This window comes from Rattus norvegicus, chromosome 19, assembly GCF_021556685.1.
Source record: "Rattus norvegicus strain SHRSP/BbbUtx chromosome 19, alternate assembly SHRSP_T2T, whole genome shotgun sequence".
Classification (NCBI taxonomy): Eukaryota; Metazoa; Chordata; class Mammalia; order Rodentia; family Muridae; genus Rattus; species Rattus norvegicus.
In genome coordinates, this window is record NC_141552.1 from 12,445,001 (window position 1) to 12,469,074 (window position 24,074).

Below are 24,074 nucleotides of genomic sequence, written 5' to 3' on the forward strand. Positions count from 1 at the left end.
ACAAGTTGCCATTCAACAAGTAGAAGGAGGCCAGCATGCTCCCTCTGGTCCTATGCTTCTTTTGTGTCAACTTTGTTTTTTATCTCCATTTGAGTTGTTTGTTAGTGTGTATGTACAAGCTCATGTTTGTGTGTGTGCATGTTTGTATGCATATGCACACGTGTGTACATTTAAAAATTAGAGTTCAACATTGGATGTCCTTCTCACTTTCTTCTTTACCTTATTTTTGGAGACAGGATCTTTAATGGAGCTTGGACCTCACCAATTTGTCAAGACTGGCTGGCTAGCAAGCCCTAGCCATGCTCTTGTTGCTATTCCTGAAGAGCTAGGATTATGGGAGCATGCTACTTCAGCTAGATTTTTACCTAAGTGCTAGAGATTAAACTCAGGTCCTTCAGCTTGTGTGGCTTGTGTGGCTTGTGTGGCATGCATTTTACTGACAGAACCATTCTTCTACCCCCCTTAATAAAATATTTTTGAATGTCCTATTCATTAGCAGAATGTTTCTACTCATTAGAGAATAGTGCCAATAGTGATCAATTAGAACAACAGTTATGATATTGCATTCTCTTTAATACAATAACTTAGCTATAAAATTTCAGCTTTATTTTAGTTCTGAGTTGGAGCAACAAAACCTAGATTCTTGGAAACTTACAATTCAATGGCCTGCCTTAATTTTTCACCTGTGAAGTCATAAAATACCCTCACAAAATCAACTACAAGGAATTTCAGTTCATAGCTCATCATTGGCAGGGAAGACAAGGTAATGTAACTTGATCACATCACACCCATAACCGGGAAGCAAAGATCAGTGAATTCTTTGTGCTCAGCTAGCTTTCTCCTTTTTATATAATCCAAGACCCTAGCCCAAGGAATGGTGGCATTTGCCACCTAATTAATAAAATCAAGATAATCCTAATCATCAATCTGCATTACAAGCTATTCTAGATTTCATTAAGTTGACAACTGAGACTAACCACATATATTATTTCTTAAAAGCATGTCCTTTTCTAATGAAAGACACAAAAGGAGTGGACCTGGGGCAGGGGCTTAGGAGGGGAGGGAAGGGGATAGGAAGAGGAAGGCAATGGGGAAGAGGAACTGGGATGAGTAAAAGGAGCAATAACATAATCAGGACATTTTAATAAAAGGGAAAAACGATTTTAATCATCTCATGGCCCAAATATATAGAGAAATGATTACATTATAGGCTAAAACTGGAAACATACGTTATTAGTGGCTCACATTTACTATAGGCTGTTAATCTGCCAGGCACTGTTGTTTCACTTTCTTTCCACATAAGATCTCTTCCTTTCCACCCCCCATCCACCCAACGCTATGTGTTAGCAATGACTGTCATCCCATTTTCCCAGAGAACACTTACAAGAAATTTGCTTCAGGTTAAACAAGTAGTTAAAAGAGGAGCGAGCAAGTGCAGACCTAGATACCAAGTAAATCTAACTAATATTCTATTCATGTGTATTCATGTGTATGCTGGCTTAACAAAAATATTCATCTGAGGGAGATTTGCACAACAGCAGGCAGCAGGTTAGGAACACACCCCATGTCCCACAATCCCTTCACCTTGGTCTGCTTTGCTCCCTCTATTTTCATAGATTAAAAACACTGCCTGTCAGAAGAGAAGCTGTCAAATATTTGTTGCAATCAGGTTAAACTATGAGCTACCATTCTTGTTACTGAGGAGAGATGAAAAGCCATTTTGAAGCCTGAATGACCTGAGATTAAAAAAAAAAGGATATGGCGTGCTGGGAAGGAAGAAAGGAAGGAAGGAAGGAAGGAAGGAAGGAAGGAAGGAAGGAAGGAAGCCCTCTTCTGACTTAATATCATGAGTTAGCAGAGAGGCTGCACTGCAGGGCAGAGTCTCTAGTTCGAGACGTTTGTGTTGATACATCTAAGGGAACAGAGGTGCATGTGAAGGAGGGGCTAGAGTGCAGGCCAACATTGCCCATCCATGGAGGTGGAAACCCGAAGAGTGGTTCTATTCCAAGGGTTGAGTTTCTTCTATGACCTCTGAAGAGAGACAGCCAGCATTTTTAAGAAGGGGAACAGGCAAGATGCCTTGGGAAATGGAGAGGTTGATTCGAACCACAGTGAATATCCTCAAGCAGAGGATATCATCAACATCAGACCCTATAAAGTTCAATCTGAGGACTCAGCTGCACAAGGAACAACTTGAATGAGTGCTCCAGAGAAAGCATGCATTAAAATTGTGCAGTCTCGCTGAGGGTCACGACAGAAAAGATTGAGTTACAAGGATGGGCCCTGTAGTCTGATTCCTAAGCCTGTGTTCTTAACCACTGTGAAATCTATTTAGCTCTTCTCACTGCTTCCTACTGACTTCCTACTCCCATCTTGTTCCTCACTTGAGCAGACCTGGGATTATGGTCTAGGTCTCTCCTAGGATTCTCATCTCCTACCTATGTGAGGTCACCATTTTTGAAGATTTTTCTTGTTGTATATATAAGGAGGTGGGGGGGAGGGGACAAAGAACAACCTCAGGTGCTATTTTACTTTTGCTGTTCATTTACCTTTGCCGTTCATTTACATTTGCCACAGAGTTTCTCACTGGCTTGGCACTCAGCAAGCAGGCTAAGTGAGCCATATCATTCTTGCTCTTTCTGCTACCCCGGTGCTGAGACTAGAAGTGCATACCACCATTCCTGGCTTTTGTAGCATGGGTTCTAAAGTTTGAATTTGGGTCCTTGTGCTTACAAAGTAAGAACTTCATGGATTGAGCCATCTCCCCATTCTTCTAGCAGTTTTTTTTGAGGCAGTCTTTGGTTGTGACATCATATTTGCCTCTTATGTCTTATAAGTCAGTGCCTGCTTTTCTTCAGATTTCCATTTGTAGTTCTACAACACTTTCCCCTTTTATTACCCAATTAATTGCATATTGTGTTTTGATCCAATGGGGCCTGTTAGAGTAGGATGTCTCCCTTTTACCTTGGTGTCCCCATGACACAGAGCACATTGCATTCAACATAGCAGGGGATCTATAACACTTGTTAAATTGCAGCAAGACACAAACAAGATGTATTTCTCTCCATCTATTACCTCCAAACTGGTCTTTGGAGAGTCTTTTGTTGGAAGACACTATGTTTACATAAAATTTAAAGGAGAATCTAAAAGCATGCTTTGGCAAAAAAAATGTTCAGGGAAGAGTGGAAAACCCTAAATGTAGCAACAAAATGATATATATATATATATATATATATATATATTACTACTTGCATTATCTACTTGCAGTTATAGCAAGATATATGTTATATGCAATTATGACATGATGATCAGATTATCTTGTGTAATAAGGGAAGTAGAGAAAAGCATATATAACTACCAGAAATGTTGGTGACAACATAATTCATACATATATGTACACACACACACACATATATATATACATATATATATGTATATGTATATGTAAGTATGTATATATGCCCCAGATAATCTACTCATATATTTGCTGTATGCTTATATTTATGATGGTAAGACAAACCACAAACAGAAAGAAAGGGTTATTAGAGTCCACTACTGCTAGAGAAGAGGTAAGATACAAAGCTAAATGCCACTGAATACACCTTGATTTTATAGGCTTGACTTTGTGAGCAGGAAAATGTTTTACATAATTATCAAGAAAAATCAAATCAGCAAACCGACATTTTTAAACATTGAAATATAAGTGAGGAACATGAACTTAATTGTATGAATGGAGTTTTGGCCCAAAGAAGTATATAGCTATTTAAATGATCTCAACACACAATTGAACTGTATCTCCAGTGGGATGAACACTGTGGATCAAGATATCTTTCAATCAATTTCCAATACCTGCAGCCATGAACACTGATTTAGTGTTATATACCAACATTAATCTCAGTTGGTGGCACCAAGTGTTTGGTGTCACCACTGTGAGGTGAATAGATGAGTCCTTACCTCATAGAGAAGTACATATTCCTGTATGTTTACAAGAACAATTAGTATTTGGAAAAGGAATATGAGGAATTCATATTAAAGAGATTAAGTGAGAATCCTGAACTGAACTTAGGACTCATTCCAAAATAAATTTTAAATACATTTCTTCATTCAAAATAATACCTTATTTCCTAGCCTCACGCACTGACCAACTAGTGAGGTCTAGATACAATGACCAATTCTGCATCAGTGAGGTCCCCTAGCAACCGCAGTGTTGTACCGAAATAATATTTATCTATACAAGATAGCAATTTTCTGGGGGAAATGTCTGACTCAATATCTGGGACGAAGGAACAAGATGAATCTTCCAGTAACCCAGGAGTCTATTGTACCTAAGTGGAAATATGCATCAAGAGATATGGTACCAAGCTTGATGAAAAACTCATTGGCCAAAAGAGAATAACTACTAGAAATATTTAACACAAAGCAGACCAGAGCATCTTTTGTAGTCGCCATTTGCTGCTTCTGCTGGTGAGCTGTGAGGGGTTTCCTGGCTATCCTCACTGGCCATCACGAATGCCCAGGCACAGGAGCAGGCCCTGCTGGACCAGCTCATGGGCACAGATCGGAATGGAGATGAAACCAGACAGAGGGTCAAATTTACAGATGACCGTGTCTTCAAGAGTCATTTTCTGGACTGCTGCCCCTGTGGCATCCTTACTGGGATGGCCATGGATTTAGGAGAATGTACCAAAATCCACAACCTTCCCCTTTGAACAGATTCTGAAATTGCAAGTAAAGAAAGAGACCTAATTTTTAAATTGGATGCTATGGATCACTTAGAGTCCTTCACTAGAGTGTGTGATTGGAGAACTAAACTTGCCAAGAAAGGGCTGGCAGAAACACAGGAGGAGACCAGTTCAGAAGTTTCTGCCAAGGCAGAAAAAGTACATGAGTTAAATGAAGAAATAGGAAAACTTCTTGCTAAAGCCGAGCAGCTCAGAGCTGAAGGAAACATGGATGAATCCCAGAAGATTCTAATGGAAGTGGAGAAAGTTTGTGCAAAGAAAAAAGAAGCAGAGAAAGAATATAGAAATTCCATTCACTTTTCCAACAGCAAAAACTCTGTGTCTTCGAGGTTCGTCCAGCTTATCTTGGTCTCCCACAGCAATGGCCATCATCTTGCAGGCCACTTCGGGGCCAAGTTCCACTTGGGGTTCATTCAGATCTGAGAGGAGCCTGATCAGTTGAGGAAAACTGTGACAGAAAAGCAGGCAAAGAGAAGTCAGGATAGATTGAGGAGAATTGAGGAGAGAGCAAGAGGAGCACCTGAGCCTGAGGTCTGGATCAAGAGCCCCAAATTGCAGGTCACACTCCTGGAATCTACAAGAGAGGCGGTCTAGGCCTACCTCCGGAACAGGCGCTCCTGTAGCCACAGCTGACGTCACTGCTGGGCTTTTAGGGTCGGAATGCAGAAGTAATTACTCTGACTCCTCAGAGCTGCAGCCAGGAATGAGGCATTACTACTTGTGTTCCCAAGGACTGCTGGGGTCCTCATCCTACTACATCTGGCAGGGACAAGCTTGGGGTTGTGGGAATGCAGATTTTGGGTGCCTATCACCCAGAGTTGGTGCCCTGAGGAACATAGTGGCACCCGGTGCTTGGAATGGGGTAGGTATTTTGAGCTTTCACATAGCCCTGTGCTGCACTTGGCTGGGCTTTATGTTGTTTAACTCGGTAAAGAGCAGCTGAGATTTCTTTCTTGAACAGGTCCCGCTTAATTACCTCTCTTGTACTTTGTTTGATTTTGAGGCAGTCACCCACTTTGTAACTTAGGTTGTCTTGAGCTCAGGCTCTTCCAGCTTCAGCCTCCCGAGTGCTAAAATGAAAAGTGTCTATCACCATGCTTGACTGTCATGCTTTTCCATTCTGCCTTTTCCACTGTCTTTGGGTCATTTCACATGCACAACTTTGTCTTACTCCCATTTGCTTTGTGTCTGTTACACTGAAAACTTTTCCCCCCCCAAAAAAAAAGAAAGAAATATTTAACTATTTTCAAAATATTATTAAAGAACAATTTTGAGTCCAGCCATGGTAGATTAGCTGGGAGCAGACTAGCTTCCTGCTCCAATTAGCTAGAAAATGAAATAAACATTTGGATAAAATTAAATTCCAGGACATAGACAGTAGGTAATGATGGCTCAGCTATCGAAGCCTGATAGCAGTTATAACAGCCCATACTTTTATATCTACTACTTGGAAGCCTGAAGCAGGAGGATTACCATAAGTTTGAGGCAAGCTTGAAGTACAAGGTGAGTCCCAGGTTGGCCCAGGCTACAGAGTGAGACCATGCCTCAAGAAAATAAAGAGCTGAGTGGTGGTTCTAAATCTTAGGTACTGGTTCCTTCAGGATCTTGGGAAAGCCTGGCACTCTTGCTAAGTTAAACCAAAGAGCAGACCTCGTTTATTATACCTTGTTATGCCATATTTGGTTTATATCCCTGAGTTCTCTGCTCTTTTTTGAAGGAAAATAGAAGTGGAATTGATTTGGGAAGAGGAGAAGTGTCAGAGAGGGACTGAAAGGAGAGGAGGGAGGAGAAACTGTGCTTGGGATGTAATGTAGGAGAAAAATTAATTAGTAAATTAAATAATTAAAAAAGAACATGGTCTGAGTATTTCAAATATATGCAAATTATGGGCCAGAGACCCAAGGAGGAAAGGTCTATGACTAGACAGAGATCCAGCAATCTTCACACACATTTCCTTGAATCTGTGGCAGAACGCTACACTATCATCAATACATTACAAACAAATGCAAAACACAAAAATAATTAACACAGGATAATCTCCAGCTCCTACACAGTGATAGAAACAGGAAGGCTCCGATCTGTCTGAATGGGAGAGTCCTTGTTGAACATGGACATTCTGAAATGACAATAGTTCAGGGAAAGTCCCCGAGATGTTTGGAAGCCTAACTTCAAAACAAACCCCAACAATACCAAGTAGTGATCCACTAATTTAAATGCCTGGCAGAACGAAGTCCAACATGATTGGAAGGAAAACTTTTTGATGGAGGATTGTGATGGTTCCATAGGTATGTAGTTGTGACAATTTACCAAACTACACGATAATATGACACTTATTGTATGGTTTTTTTATGGCTGTAAAACTAAAATCAATTTTTTGAGAAGATATTTCTTAAAACATGATGAGCGAATACCCAAGAGACACTGAAAATATTCTCAACACTTCTAGTGATAAAGGGAAGGGATATTAAAACCCAAAGAAGACTCCATCATGTAATCAGCAACATCCCAAATCCAAAAGATTTGACCACACTGTGTGTGTCCAGGCACAGGAATGCACTGGAACTCATGTGCTGATGTGGCTGGCGGGAATCTAACATGGTACAATCGGTTTTGAAAACTCCTCGGGTCTTTAAAAGTAAACATACACTCACCACTCAGTCGGCCTACACCAAAATATGTACACTAAGAAACATGAAAGCATATATGCACACAAAGATCTTTGAGTTAATGACTTGTGAATCGATGTTTCTGGAAGCTTCATTTATAAACGTCTCAGGGCTACAGACAGCCCAACTATCTGTCAGCTGATGATGAGGTATATAAATTATCTTGTCTACACACAATGGCACTACATAACAACAATATAGCACTATAGTTATGGATATATACACTAATGGGTAAGAATACAACAAGTAGATACTCTGGCCTGTCATTTCCTCGACTCATGCCTTCGCCTTTTAACAACAACATGCCACAGCAACAACAACAACAACGGCCTGCAGTTAGTTGGAAGGGTCCTGCCAAGATGTCTATTGGTAGGCCGATTGAAGTCCTGCAGGAAGCTCAAGGCTACATGGTAACACGTGAGACCATCACTGGTGAAGTATATCCAGGAAAGCTCATTGAGGCAGAGGACAACATGAACTGCCAGATGTCCAACATCACAGTCACATACAGAGATGGCCCAGTGGCACAACCCGAGCAGGTATACATATGTGACACCAAGATCCGGTTTCCGATTTTGCCTAACATGCTGAAAAATGCACCCGTGTTAGAGAACCTGAAAAATAAAAACCAGGGCTCAAGAGCTGGCCAAGGAAAGGCTGCCATCTTGAAGGCCCAAGTGGCTGCAAGAGGAAGAGGACATGAAATGGGGCCATGGAAACTTCCAGAAGCAAAGACAGTATTCTCCATCAAAGAGAACTTTCCTTCCTGTCTTCTCTTAGGTTTTTAGGGGGTTTTATTTGGGGTCGGGGGTGTTACATGTGCATATGTCCTAGGTTTTGATATTTCTCTTTGTATCAGAGAAACTGTTAAGCTAAATAAAATTTGGTTGTGTTGTGGAAAAGAAAGAATATGACAAGTATTATGCAAAAAGACAAGAGGCACAAAAGATCGTGCATTGTATGATCCTCTTTATTAAGTGCCAGTCATACTAAAACATCCTGAGTTACATCACCCCCATCTCTTTCCTTCATGGACTTTCTGTTTAACCTCCTAATTGTTGCTTTACCTCTATCCTGACCCTACTTTGTCTTATTAGCAAAGAAGGAAGGGTGATACTATTAAACTTCAAGTCAGGGAAATCACCCCCTCCACTTAAAACTGCAAAGCTCCCTCCTTTTCACTCTAAGTAAAAGCCCAAATCAATAAGATGACCAGATACAGAATGACCTGGCCCCTTGTTCTCTCTAGATCTAAACTCTCTTTGCTGCCTTTGTCCTAGCCACACTAGAACGAGCCTGACACATTCGTGAATGTTCTTCTCTGTGACTGTTCTGCTTCCCTATGGCTGCCTGTATGAAGTACTTCCAGTCAGATGGCTGGAAAACATGCAGAGTTCTTGTCTTATAGATCATAGTCTCACTGTCTGAAGTCAAGCTGCAGGGAGGGATAGTCTTGCTTTCTCTGGAGGGTCTAGACGAGGAGCCTTCCTTGCCTCCCCCTAGCTTCTAGTGGACGTCAAGCAATCCTTGCTGTTTCCTTGTTCATTCCTGCGTTCATTCCCTCCCAACCTCTGCTGGTTGCTGTTTTTCTTGTATGTCTCTCTGCATCTTTCTCATGGTAGCATGAGGACTCTTCTGTGGGTCTGCCTTCCGAATAACACGAGCTGTTCAGTTACCCAGGGATTACCTAGACTTTGATAAAATCACATGTGTTTGAAAGAGCAGAGCTCACAGGCCAGGGGGGAAGTGGATACAAGGGACCCACACTTGTCATTGTGACCAGTCTCTGAGCTGGCACATGTGTGACTTGTTTTCTCCATGCAGAAAAGGAGATTTAATCAGAATGCCCCAGGCACTGAGACTTAGCTGTGGACATTTGGAAGGCAGGTGGCACTTCTGGCTGGCATAAAGAATACCCCAAGTCCTCTGAAGGAAAGTCTTTAAAAGTTCTTATATTAGCAATTTTATGAATCTATATCATCTGTTTCACTGCTTCATGTTCTAATTAATGTTCTGGCATTTCTTGTATCTTTTATTAATGATTACTTATATATGTCACCAATAAATGGCTAGGCAGTGAGAGGTGTTCCACGTTGGGTCATCTTGGGCATCAAGTAATAGAAACACTTGTCACTGGCTCTGAATATATGCCAGGTACCAGAGTAAGCAGGGAACATATGGTGACTTGCATTATTCTCCCTAAAAGTGACCGCCATCCATATCTTATTCATATTTTATGACATTGATCACGAAGAGATAAGTAACTCCTAGGTTGGGAAATTATAGTTGTGGTATTGATATTTGGACCCATATAGTCTGACTCCAAAAATATGATCTATTAACAACTCCCCTACTTTTCTTCTCAAAGGAATTTATGGTTTAGTTAGAGCAAGGGGAATATTTTTATTTTCTTCAGTGTAAGTAAAAAAAGAAGGTTATTTTTAGTGGAACACACACAGACACACACACACACACACACACACACACACAGACACACACACCATTGTAGATGGCAGATGTAACTGAGAAATCTAAAGGTTTCCAAGTCAGAATAAATATAATTGACACCCATGGTTTGCTGGTACCTGTCTGACAAGGTAGTTAATAAAAGCTTATTAGAAGTATGCCAATTTTTTAAATTAAATTTACATTTCTGGTACATGATCTTCTGGTGAAGGTGGACTCAGAGACTCTTATCTGGGTCTCTATGTGTTTGCATTCCATTGCTTGGATATTTAGCACTGGTTTGTTGCTGGAACTAACTTGTCTGAAATGTTTCATTCAGACATCTGATAGTTGGTTGGCTGGGACAAAAAGAGATGACACCATCTAGGAAGGCTAGCTCAGTTTCCTTCACATGGCAGCTGGCCTAGACATGTTAGAATGATGGCAAGCTTCAAGAGAAGGCATGACCCTGTTTATAAGTTGTTTTAGGAAGTCTCTTTGATCATGTCTGCAACATAACACAATGTGTCTGCTGCAAAACTCTTTATATTTCACTGCACACAGAATATGCTTCTTATCCAAATTCTAAAGCCTTGAAAAATATCATCTAATAATGGCATCTGGACTAAAGTCTGGAATTTACCGATCTACACGGGTCCCAGATTTGTATGAGACTCTTGACTGTGGTTCTTTGAACTTGGGCGTTCTTCTCAGGAGACCTTGAACTTAAAAAGAGATGTCTGAGATATGCACCACTCGATAATTCATGGCAAGGCAGAGAAGGACATAGTCCATGATTTTCAGCAGTCTGTTATTCTGTTTTGTTAAGATGCCCCCACCATAAGAAATAGCTCTACTTCTAATATCTGGGTACTGTTTTTTGCCAGACTTGTGCTTCTGTGAAGTCGGAGATGCCAAAGTCTTTCTACAATTCAAACAAAAGCAGGGACATCCAGCTAAAATAGGTGACTGTCTTATTAATAATACAAGTTCCTCCACACTTCATAGGCTTCTTGTGTATTTAGTTATGGATAAACTCAATTTCATAAGCACCTGTTTCTACCGTGAGACAGCCACTATAACTCACACACACACACACACACACACACACACACACACACACACACACACACACATTTTATGTGTTTCATCTGCTTGTACATCTATGTACCACACGCATGTCTGATACCCATGGAGATCATTTTTATGAGCTTTATCCTCTAGGTAAGAATGTCTGATAGTCAGTTCAGTAAGTCAGATATCTTATAAAATACCTGAGGGCCACATGCTTGATATAATGGAATTTGGGGGCTTTACTCTGAGAGATTTTTTACTGCTACAAGAGATGGAATTAAGAAATAAATGTTTGAGGCTTGAGAGGTGGCCCAGTGGCTAACAGCACTTCCTATTCTTGCAGAAGACTTGGATTTCACTCCCAGCACCCAAGTGGTAGGTCACAGCTATCTGTAACTCTGGATTCAAGGGACTCAACCCCTTCTTTTAACCCCCATGGAACCAAGGTTATATATGGTATACGTCCAGGAAAAATCATTCATATACGTAAAATAAATCTAAAACCAAACAAACACCTTTTACAAAAGAGATAGATTTATGTTACCACTTGCCAATCCCACTTCTCTTTTCCTTCTGAATGTTGCTTGTGACATCAAGAAAATTTTCTTCCTCTTCATATTTAATCACAGGTATCTTTGAAAACTGTTATGATTCAATCTGAAATGTCCTCACAGATTCATTTGCCAAGGTTTTGGCCCTCAGATGACAATGCTATTTTGGGAGGTCAGAGAACTTTAGGCCATGAACTTTAGCTGAGAAAACCATGCCATTTAGAGATGGATCCTCAAAGTCCTCAAATGGTGTATGTCACTGCAGGCTCTTCCTCCTCTTCTCTTCTTTCCTGCTCCTCTCCCCTTCCTATTTCCCCACTTCCTCCACCCATCCTTTTGTCTCTGTCTCTGTCTGTCTACCTGCCCGATTTTCTCTTTCTCTTTCTCTCTCTCTCTTTCTCTTCTTGCTCTCTTCTTTCCAACCACCATAAGATAGAGAACCTCACTGGCGACACTCAAACCATGAACCAAATTAAGCAGATTGCTCCTTTTCATATTGTTTGCCTCAGATATTTGGCAATAGCAAAGCAAAATTCATCTATAAGGCAAATAGTCCATTCAACATGGCACTTGGAAATGATTTTCCAATGTCAAAAAGTTTAGCGACATCAGTATCACTCGGTTTACCACAGATGGTGGTGATACAGATTGGTTCACTGGACCTCCCAGCCTCCCACTTCTCACGTCTTCCTTGTTGTTTTCTTACTACTGTTCGCTTCTCCTTCGGTTCAGTGCATCTGTAGTCACCATTGCCCACAGATCTCCTGGACCCTGCCCTAGGTTTCATTTCCTGGTCCCAGTGTTGGTGCATTTCTTTTGGATTGTTGTTGGAGCAGCAGTCCATTTTGTGTGTTCAATTTATGTACCCATTAGATTATACTGAATGGAAATTAATCTACTTCAAACTATATTAGTTTAAGCCAATGGCCGTTTAGCTTTCTTCTAACTCTGTGATTAGCTCATTCTTTCTTGAGTCAGCTTGACTGATATCTGGGGCCCTTGCTCATGGACTTGTTAGAGGTGAACAGATTGACAAGGGTTAGGTAAAATCAGACCTTAGAAACCTGAAGACAGGTAAATTGCCAGTCTGCCAGTTGGGGCAACTCAAGCCACTGAGAACTGTCTTGTTAGTTAGCACTGCAGGCCAGGTTTCATTATATAATAAACAGAAGTTTTAGGGATATGCAATGTAAACTTCAAACCACAAACTTTTTGGCAACCCCCATCCCCCAGATCAATTTGGTATGTGTTTTTGTTCAGTTTGTTAGTTGTTATGTGACAAAGTTTAGAAGAAATGAGGTGGGGGCTACCCAAAACTGAAGGCAGGGAGGTTAACTGGGTGGCTGATTTGGCACCTGCTACAGATGTTAAAATGGAGGGAGAAAATATAGAAGGGGTTCTTTGAAATCCTCTCTGAAGGTCAGTGTCGCTGTCAGAAATTTATCTTAGCACCTGGGTTGAGGCAGACAGTTCCGAGGAAATGAACGCTTTGAAGCTATGTTCTGGTGGCTGAACAGATGGCATGGTTTAATCTTCAGAGACATTATACAAAGCAACGGAACTGTACGATTTAACCTGAGATGTATTGTGAACTTATGGACACAAACTATTTAAGTCAACGTTCCATACAGGGTCCCCTGAGGAACGCCTAGTGTAACAGAGATATACTCTCGCGTGCCATTACACACAGCTAATTTTCATGTTTGCAGTATCCCTGCAAGTTAGCGGTTTGCTGAGAGAAGCTTATCTTTCCACATTAAAAGACTGTGATTGACGTGGACAGTGGAAGAAGCGAGAACACTTTCCAGTGAAGGTAATAGTGAACCCTCTTACTGTCAAGATCTAAGTTGGGGAATGTGTCCCTTCACTGATAGCACAGCAGAAGTAGACAGTACGCCTAACAGTTTCAACATAATGGACATTAAACATACTTGGAAGTCAGTGTACTACACCAGAATACTACAAGAGTTATAAATATTGATTTTCTAGGTAAATACATTCTTTGTTCTAAGTAAATGTACAACTTGAGAACTAACTCTTATACCAAGGAATGTGCTAAGTCATGAAAGTTTGTCCTTAAAATGTTCCTCTCCTTAGGAATGGGATAGTAAATAGTCCATCCTTAAACAACAGATGTACAATTATTTCTCTTCTAAATAGTTTCATGCTCAATTGTCCCTCTCTCAGGCAGAGGCACATTCAATCAGTCCTCTTCCAAACAATGCAGGGTGCTGAATTGTTCCTCTCCCAACAAGTGAACGTGTCATTGTACCTCTTACCAGCAATGAGCCATTCAATTATTCAGGTGAACATTGTGGAAACATTTACATTCTGAGCATATTAGAGCAAAGCTGGGTCCAGGCCACTGGTTTACTAATTAGGAGACAGAAAATGATTATTATCACTGACACTGGGATCAGGGAATGGAACCTAGGACAGGGTCCAGGAGATCTGTGGGCAATGATGACTACAGATGCACTGAACCAAAGGAGAAGCAAACAGTAGTACAAAAACAGCAAGGAAGACGTGAGAAGTGGGAGGCTGGGAGGTCCAGGTGAACCAATCTGTATCACCGCCATCTGTGGTAAACCGAGTGATACTGATGTCACTAAACTTTTGACATTGGAAAATCATTTCCAAGTGCCATATTGAATGGACCATTTGCCTTATAGATGAATTTTGCTTTGCTATTGCCAAATATCTGAGGCAAACAGCATAAAAAGAAGCAATCTGTTTAATTTGGTTCATGGTTTGAGAGTGTCACTAGTGAGGTTCTCTATCTCATGGTGGTTGGAAAGAAGAAAGTGAGAGAGTGAGAAAAAGAGGGGCTGAGGGAGGGAGGGAGGAAGGGAGTGTGGAAAAAAGAGAAGGGGAGAGGAAGGGAGGAAGAGAAAAGAAGGACGAGCCAGGAATGACATACAGCCTTCAGATACTTCAGGGATCCATCTCTAATTGGGGCAGTGTCCTTAGCTAGAGCCCATGGCCTAACATTTCCTGACCGCTTAAAAGAGTATTGTCATCTGAGAAACAAATGCCTGATAGATAAATCTGTGAGGACATTACATACTAAATCCATAACATAATTTGATTTAGTTTGAAGGTTTCGAATAAGTGGTTTTCTTGCCCCTCTTTCTCTATCTAGTGATCTACTGGATCTCTGTATCTTCTACCAGTCACAAAGGGCTTTGGTTTGGGATGGCCTCAGCTGCTAGCTCTGTTTTGGAGAGTGATATAACCTTTGGGAGGTAATGTATAACAAGGGCAAGTAGGTTACTGGGTGGAGGGCTTTGATGTTGATGGCTTGTCACTGTTTCCCATTCCGCTTAGAAGTGAAGAAGTGTTCCATCCACATGTGTCTACCACCGTGGAGCCATCCACTGCCATGCCTTTACCACCACGATAGACATATACACTGGAATCATGAGCTAAAGGAAATCCTCCCCTCCTTAAGCTTCTTCTTGTCAGGAATATGGTGTCAGTAATTACACACACTAAATCACAGTTGTCTCTTCATTTAACATATGAGATTATGGATGTCACACAGACAGGACTCTGCTATGGTGAAATGATTATTATTTAATATACATTAAGTATGGCTGAGTTGAGAGCAAATACCATCTCACTCCCAGAAAGCTTTTCTTTTACCTAGATAAGGAAATATAGCAAGAAAGAGTCAGCCGTGGAGTGCCCAACTACCTAGACACTCAGAGGGAAGGGAGCTACACCTGGAGAGTCAGAAAAGAAAATTGAAGATGATCCATCTATTTACACCTTAAAAATGTTAAGGACTTTGACAAAGGCAGAATAGAAATGACAAGCATGGGCAGAGGTCACAGCACAAACATCCTATAGAAGCTCCTTCATCAGAGAAAGCTGCTAGCCTGAAGTATTTTTATGCCTAGGACACCTGGAACAGATTCACTGTGGTGGACCTGCAGTGACACTCTCTGGAGCTTTGTTTCCCCTCTGTGTCCCAGCAGTTACACAGAGTGCAGAAAGGCAGAAGAGGGAGTGAGTGGCAGCAGGAAGCTCAGAGTGTGGTCTCAAGCTCTTCCAACTAAATCCTGATGATGCCAGTGATGAGGGCTTGGAGGAGACGAAGAACACTCAGGAGTGTAGAGTTATGACATACCCGAAGGACCCTATCTCCATGCAATTTGAGTTCCTAATCCTTCTGTGCCTCTTAAACTTCTAAATGCAAGTTTGAAAACAAATGTCCCAAGTTATGTTCTTACTGGAGAGACCCCATAGCCATCTTGGAGGAATGTTTCTTAGAGAAAGAATTTACACACAGAGGTGGTCTTTTATAATTAATCAGCATGGAGAAGTGGGTTTTTTTTTTCTGGAAGGAGAAAGCTACATCCAATCAATGCAGAAGTGTAACCAAGATATTGAACCTATAAAGTCCATTAAACATTTAAAATTATCAGTAGTAATGCTTGCAAAAACAGTATGCCACTCTTTTGAAAATAGGAAAAAATCTGAAATATATCAAGGTAAACAATCATCATTTATGCTTTCCTCCCCCAGTCAACATCTTATACTCAGTGGATTTTCTCCTCTACCATGCTTGAGCATACGGCAACCAAAAAACTGTCTTAAGCAAAATATATATTTTACCGATATTCTCATTTTCCTGATTTACTGATATTATATATTTACTGATATTGGATATTCTGCATTTTACATGTTAATATTTTTTTGGCTCAGGCAAAGAATTGGATGCATCAGAATCTCAACTCAGTGCTGACTTTTGAGCTGCTGTTGAGTTCATTTTGGAAGACAGAAGAAGCTGAGATTGCAGTCAGCAGAGGGCCTCCTAAAAGCACTCAGAGCGAAGAGGCGAAGGCAGGAGTAGACACAGGCTTCTCTGATCTTTCTGTATTTGGATGATCCATTGGAAGGCACTATTGAAGGGCAGGGCTCACACTGCAGTTCATCTTCTCTGGAAATGGCCTCGTAGGCATGGTCAGAGGTATGTTTTTTAGGGAGTTCTATATCCCATTAGGTTGCCAGTTAAGACCAACCATCACAATAAGCAATATTTTTAATTTTTAATGCTAAATATATACAGCATAACATAAATTTACCATGTTAGTATACATGTGACATAGAGTACATTCATGTTGCTATAAAATACTCATCTACCATCACAAATGTTTCTCATTTTTTCATTCTGACATTGTACCCCCACCCCCACATTTCCTCCCGTGATAGCCCCTGTCAACAGTCGTTCTCCTCTCTGTCTCTATGAATTTGCTTATTTGCCATATAGATGGAATTGCACAATTCTTGCCCCTCCAACTTGCTCATTTCAGGGTTTATCTATGTTGTAATATGTGTCAAATTTCCCTCCTTTTCAAGGCCAAATACTATTCTGTTCTATGTATATGCCACACTTTGGGCTGTTGGGAATAATTCTGAGTGTGGGTGTGTAAGTGTCCATTCACCTTCCTGCTTTAAGTAGAAAGGCTGAGTCATGTGGTGATATATCCTTGTGGTTTTAGGAGTGGTCATATTGTTATGTTGCCATGTTACAAATGGGAAAATGGGAGCAGAGAGAATATGTGATTTTATAAGGCCCCATATCGAATAATTGACAGTGCTGGGATTTAAACCCCTGGTAAATTTGGCCTCTGTACCGATTTCTAATGCAGCTAAATATGGATTTGCCCTTTTCTTCTGTGTCAAACCCAAGGTATTACCTAAGGACTTGATAGAATTTTAACTCAACTGAAGCAGAATCTCAGGGATGAAACCCACATTGTGTTCTGGGTTCTTATAACTCCCCTCCCCCCACATATTACTCCGATAAAAGAGGAGTTGGACTCCTGGCATGTAATGTGTCAAAGATAAACTTCCAAGTCATCACTAAATAAAGAAGCCAGACCCAAGAGAACAAATAGTGTATGAATCCATGCACATACAATATCTAGAACAAATGACGAATTCACGGAGACAGAAAGTCAATTTGTGGCTGCCAGGTGTGGGGGTTGGGAGGAATCATGGGTTCATAGCTGTGCATGGGTGTGAAGGATCTCACTGGGGAAATCCTAACTGTTCTAAATCTGATTTATGGTGCTAATCACCAAGTTAATAAATAGCATTGAGTCATATACTTGAAATAGGCAAATTTTATGATATGTAAAATATAGCTTAATAAAATCTGGTAAGGCTTTTTTTCTTTTAAAAAGATATTATTCCAAGTAGTTCTGATGCTCATGACCTGAGCACAGTACTATTTCCTAGATGAATGAAAGTAATCACAAGTCACTTGCAGCGTTTAAGGAAACAACCAAATTCCAAGTGAAGTTTTTCCATCCACTGGGTATGTTTGGGAAGAACTGATGAGAACTTAATTATTCTTGGATTGTTTCATGTGAAAAGTATTTGCTCTGCAAATATGAGGACCTCAGTTGATATCCCCAGCACTCAAATAAAAGCCCGATAAGGTGGTACAGAACTGTTATCCCCCTCTGAAGGTGGGAGGTAGAAACAACAGAATTAAAGGGGCTCAGTGGCCACGCAGTCTAGCTTAGCACCAGGTTCTGTGAGAGAGTCTGTCTTAAAAAGTAAGGTGGAAAGCAATTGAGGAAGACACCATCTTTAACACCTGGTCTACACACACCAGCACATGAAACAAAACCCATTTGTTCTCTGTTTTGGTCATACACCGCAACCGGAGAGAGCTTTAAAACTACAGCCACCCAAACAAACCTCATTTAAACATTCAAGGTGTTAGAAGGGAATTCTAGTCTACAGCCAAGATGAGGGCCACTATTAATGGCTGCCCAAACTTCCAGCTCTTGTGTCTAGCAAACCAAGAAATACGTGGACTATTCCTTATGGTTTAGGGTGGTAGTTCAAATTCCAGTTAACCCAGTGACCCTTCAAGAACTAGGATAGAGGAGAAAACAAAGGAGAGATATTTCCTTGCATTTTCAGGGTGAGATGTAGGATCTTATTTGCCATTCTTTCTCCTACAACTTCATCAGAGAGACACTGTCATCTTCCTGCAAGGAAGATTAGGAAATATAGCCACTAACCGTAGAGCTTTATGCATGGCTAACCATAATGGTTCTATTTCTAAGGCAGAAGTAAGTGAAACAGAACTGGAGCCAACAAGAAAGCTCACTGTTAGGAGGTTACTTTAATTCATCTTCTCGGACAATAAAAATTTAGATAAAGTTGCTAGATAACATGTAGACTGCCCAGTTGATTTGAACTTTCAGTGAACAATATTTTAAAGAATCATTGTGTTCTAGATACATAGAAGGCAGACTTGAGATAAAAAATATTCATTGCTCTATGGGGTGTTCAAGTTAAGCTCAACTTTCTGTATTTCCATTTGCTAAAGATGACAATTGTAGTGTCATTTTTGAAAGATCTCTAATAATTACAGAAGCTGACTCAAAACATGGCCTTTGTAACTCTGGAGTTAGCTGCAATTCTATGAGTGCTAGTTGACTCTTTTCCACACCCCGTAGCATTAACTCCCTTGTATCTGTTTTGAAGTCTTCTCTCTAGATCAGTGGCTCTCAATCTTCCTAATGCTGAAAACTTTTTAATATAGTTCTTCATGTTGTGATCCACCCCAGTCACAAAATCATTTTTGTTATTCTTTCCTAAATTATAATTTTGCTACTGATATGGATTGTAATGTAAATATCTGATATATAGCACATAAGTGATAGATGGTGCCCCTGACATACAAACACCCCCCAAAGGAGTCACAACCTACAGGTTGAGAACTGTTGCTCTTGATAAAGGCCACTCACTGCCTTCTGTACACAGGAAATCCAGGCACAGAGCACTTGAGGAAATTCTAGTTTTATATCTCACTAGAAATATGACCCCAGGCATATTTCTGTGTTGAAATTTTTCTATTTGAAAAGTATAGGCAAAATGATGACAGTGACATTACATCAGGGTGAGTTGCTATGAACATTTAAAGAGCATGGGTCTAAAGTTTTAGCACAAGGCCAGCCACAGGGTAAACATGTAATAGTGTTAGGATAATTCATCATATCTCTTACTGGCCTATAATGCATACATCTGCTTTGTCTAGATGTTTTTACTCAGGACCCATTGCAATGCAGTAGTAATGTAGACACATGTGGTTATAGATACTGAAGGGCAAGAGTGCACTGCTGTGTGGATTGTCATTGGAGCAAATTTCAGTCCTAGTGCTTAGATTCCGAGAAGATGCCTCTTCACTTCTGTATTTCTATATGTCTGCTTATACAGTTTCTCTCCCTTTTTCTTTCTCAGTTCTGTCAGCAGTTTATAGCTGTATTAGCCTTTTTTTAAAAATTAGCTTTTGATTTTATCACACATCTTTTTGTCCTTGTCTCTGGTATTTTCTCTGTCATTTCAGCCCTTTGCAGGTTTTTATTAAAACTCTTTGACTAATTTTAAATTGTTCTCCTTTTATTTGAAGGTTTTTTTAAAATGTGTATTTCACCACAGATAAACACATTCAGGTTTGACATGAATATATAACTATAGCCATGTGCTCGTTTTTGCTTAAAGGAATTGGGCTAAAAATGCTTCCTCATATTCTTAACATCATATTTACATTAACAATTTATGTTGAGTTCTTTCATGTTCCTCTTAGTATGTATATGATCTTTTACAGATATGCATATACAGATACATACCAACAGTATGCTGGCATTGGTTAACAAGTATCTGTGGGATTTTAATAAACAATCTTTCATATACTCTAATGATCTTACAAAGTGATATTTCAGAGATCTCTCAAGACATTGAAAATTGTCTAATTTGCTTTCAATAATGGTTAACCTAACAGTCCATGGCATGGCTGCTGACTCAGCCATGTGTCCGTTGATTGGCATCAGCTTATTTCGTGTTCTTTAGCAGAGCGACATTGAAATAAACACACTGATATTCACATTCTCAGGCAGGTATGCTTTCGTTCTCATAGGAGACACGCTATTCACTGAAATGGGTGGATTAAAGCAAGTGTGTTTTTCTAATTCTAACAAATGATAGATGAATTGTTTTGTATAATGCCATACCCTTCCTATGTGAGAGATTTATAAATGAACACTTTCCAGGTAATCTTTGTTGGCAACACTGTAGTACTAACTTGACTTCAGGAATTTTATTTCCCACTTTCATTCTCAGTCTCTTCTTCCCTTCATTAATCCCCCCACTCCCCATTTCCTTCTATTTTTGGATATTCTTGCAATTTTTTTATTTTGTATGATGTTGACATTTATATAACAATGTCACACTTCTTAACAAAACAGAATAGAGAATTCGCACATCGATCTCAAAGTAGTTGAGCAGTTCAAGTGGTAGGATTAAAAAAAGAGTATTTAAAGGAGATTGATGGACCAGGAACAAAACAAAAATAGGTTCCCACGGCATATTCTCTTAGACTGCTCAGCTGTCCTGACAGAATATATGGAATTACTTAAAAAAGAGACAACCACTTTTTCATAGTTCTAGATGTTGGGAAGTTCAAGATCAATGCACTGGTAGCAGGAGGAGTCTCAGGAATTCCCCACACTCCAGGTTCGTTTCTTTATGAGAACACTTATGCTCTGGTATGAACAGACTACCATTGTAGTCTCATTTAACCTTAATCACATCATCATAGGTCAAATATCCAGATCCAGTTTTGATAGAGGTTAGGTCTTCAGTTATATGAATTTGGGGGAGGAATGAAATCCTGTTTATAGTACACACATACAAATAAGGACACAGGGGTTCTGAAAAGGCTCCGCAGGGAAAAACGCTTGCTGCCAAGACTGATGAATTTGATTCCTGGAAATCTACAGAGTAGAAGAGAGAACTGGCTCCCAAAAGTTATCCCCTGGCTTACATATACCATAACACCAATTCCCTCAAAGAAATAAATTTTTAAAAGATTTAAAAATGAATTTCACACAGGTAAAATATTTAATCATATAAAGAATAAATGAATCAAAGTCTTACAAAGTGCCCAGATAATTACACGTACCATCTGGTGTCCTTGGTAACCCGTGACTCAAGACTAAGAGGCAGTAAAAGAAAGAATAGACAAGCTTGTGTATTATGAAACTTTAATATTCTGTGTGACAAAAGACGCTATAAACAGACTCAATGCACGGACTCAAATAATAGATTGCAAATTTTAATACTGCAAATAGTCCAAGAGATATTATCTATAACATAAAAATATGCTCATGGTTTAACTAGGAATAGATTGTATTATAGGAAAATGAATAGAAAAGGCCAGTCTAGGACTACTCTTTTTTTAAAATCGAAGTCTGACATAATGAAGACCCTAATATGTATCCATGCGTGGTGGTTAATAGTTATTGTCATCTTGGCAAGATGTAGAATCACATAGGCAACACGCCTCCAGGCATACGTGTGTGATTGACTACCTACAATAGGCTAGCCTCTGGGCATGCATGAGAGGGCTTACTAGGGTAGGTTAACCAAGGTCGGAAAATCTTCCTTAATTGTGGGCAGCATCATTCCATGGGATGAGGTCCCTGACTCAATAAAAGAGAAAAATAAGCTGAGCACTATCATTCATTTTCTGCCTTCTGATGGTGGGTGCAGTCTAAATGTGACATCAACAATGACTTTTCCACATTGATAGACTAAGGATCCCCACCAGTTCTTGCCAAGGAGAAAGCTAGTTAATATATTCTGAGCCCTACAGTACAGCTAGGACAGTGTTCCAAATACAGAACATGACCAACACCCAAAGAAGTACATCTTTTCTGTGGGTTAACATTAGCACTCAAAAAATAACTACTATTCTGATTTCTATCATCATTGACTAACATAGGGCACCCTTGCAAGGCAGGCACTTTACCAACTAAACCACTCCTGTATATAATATCCCTTTCCACACATTAGATCATTAGGGCACCATTGAGGAGTAAACCAATATCGTACCTGGCTAATGAAAGCTCCTTGTTTTTACAGCAAAGGGATCCTTTCCTACACGTCTTTATCGAAGAGAGGGAGATAGAGCAAAATGTGTGGATCAATGCATCACTGCATTGCAATTTAAGATTTTACAGGTGCTTTCACATAAGAAATAGAGAAGTTCAGCCTCCTGTGTCTCACAGTGTAAATGTGACCTCTGGGTGAAGTGTGCGCTTCCTGAAAAGCTTCTCTTGGGAGCCTGCCTGATGCTCTCTCGCAGGTGACTGATTCAATAGCAGCCAGTTCAGGGAAGTGACTAATCTGTTTAGAGTAAAAATTGTTTTATAACCAGAGATGCTCTCCCAGAAATTTGAAAACTGAAACACCCCACGCCTACCACAACCCATACAGAGTGCCGCTTCTCAGACCTCGGTCTCTGGTTCAGTCCTCCACAGCAGGTGCCTGTTTCTGGACAGCATTCTCAGCCTCATTTGGGAGAGGGGCAGCCCTTGGTTGCATTAGACTACTCAGAGGGAGGCAGAGAACTTTCTCCAAATGTTGGCCCAGATCAGCAGGATATTTGAGCCCTTTCCCCTTTGAAATGCAAATGAATTGTACGGTTGGGGAGAAGACGAAACCTACCGAATGGCAAGTTTCCTTTGGGCAATTTGCGACTCTCTTGAGTTTAAAGTGTTTGGAAAACAATTTTTTTCCAACCTTCCTTGTGTGCTCTGTGGACTCAGGGCTGCAGGAAGGGAGAGACCCTGAGAGTAGCTGAGTGCTTTTGCTTACTTGTGCCCGTGTTCCTATTTACTGTCTTTCACGTCAATCCGCTGTGTGGTCTTGCTGAATGGGGGAGGTTGATACTTGATTCAGACTCTGGAACTTTGCTATATCTAAAGATCTCAGAATGATTTTAGTTGCTAGCAAGTAAGGGACATTTGGGGTGACAGCTTAACATTTTCAATCTATTCTTTACCTATAAACGGGGGGCAACAATAGCATCCTCCATGTGCAATGGTTGCCAAAATACAATTAGATAAATAATATAGAAAATGTACTTGCTAAGTACTTGAAGGAAGTTTATTACAGTATAAATTCTATTTTCCTATGAATTATTGATGTGGACACCAATCCTTACTGCGTGGATGATGATAGTTTTTACAAAGTATCTACTGGAGTTTATCTTATTCTTCTAGGATTGTGACTTAAGTTTAAACTTGAGTGGGAAAGTAGTATTGTGTATTCCAAATTCACAAAGACATCACCAGTTGACCTCAGCACCCACTCCAGAGGGTTCATTAAGACAGTTCAGCCATTTCAGTAGCTCTGGCCTCTAGAGTCTACAGCCATCTGGTAATGACAATGACTTGATGCAGACAGGTTCTTTCCAACACTCAGACCTTTACCACTTTATCCAAGCCAAAAATAAAGAGGGAAAGGAAATAAGCAATTCTGGAGGACAGAAAAGAACCCCAAGAAGTCTAAGGGAAATCACAGAGGAGAATTGAGGAAGACTGCCGCAGGATGAACACCGGATGCAGTAGAGAGAGTCCTCGCTAAGCTGCTCAAAGACAAATTCAAGCCTTAAGTTCAAGAAGCTCAGCAGCTTTTGAGAAGGAAAAACATACGAAGCATTGACAGCCAGGTGAAAACAAAAGACAGACCACTAGACATGTTTTAAGGCAGCCAGAGCAAAG

General features: G+C 40.2%; 2 pseudogenes; both read left to right on the plus strand.

Annotated features, from left to right (window-relative positions):
• Luc7l-ps1 (LUC7 pre-mRNA splicing factor like, pseudogene 1) lies at window positions 4,562–5,346 on the plus strand (annotated as a pseudogene).
• Window positions 7,768–8,196, plus strand: Snrpd3l1 (small nuclear ribonucleoprotein D3 polypeptide like 1; annotated as a pseudogene).
• Window positions 8,197–24,074: the final 15,878 nt, after the last annotated feature.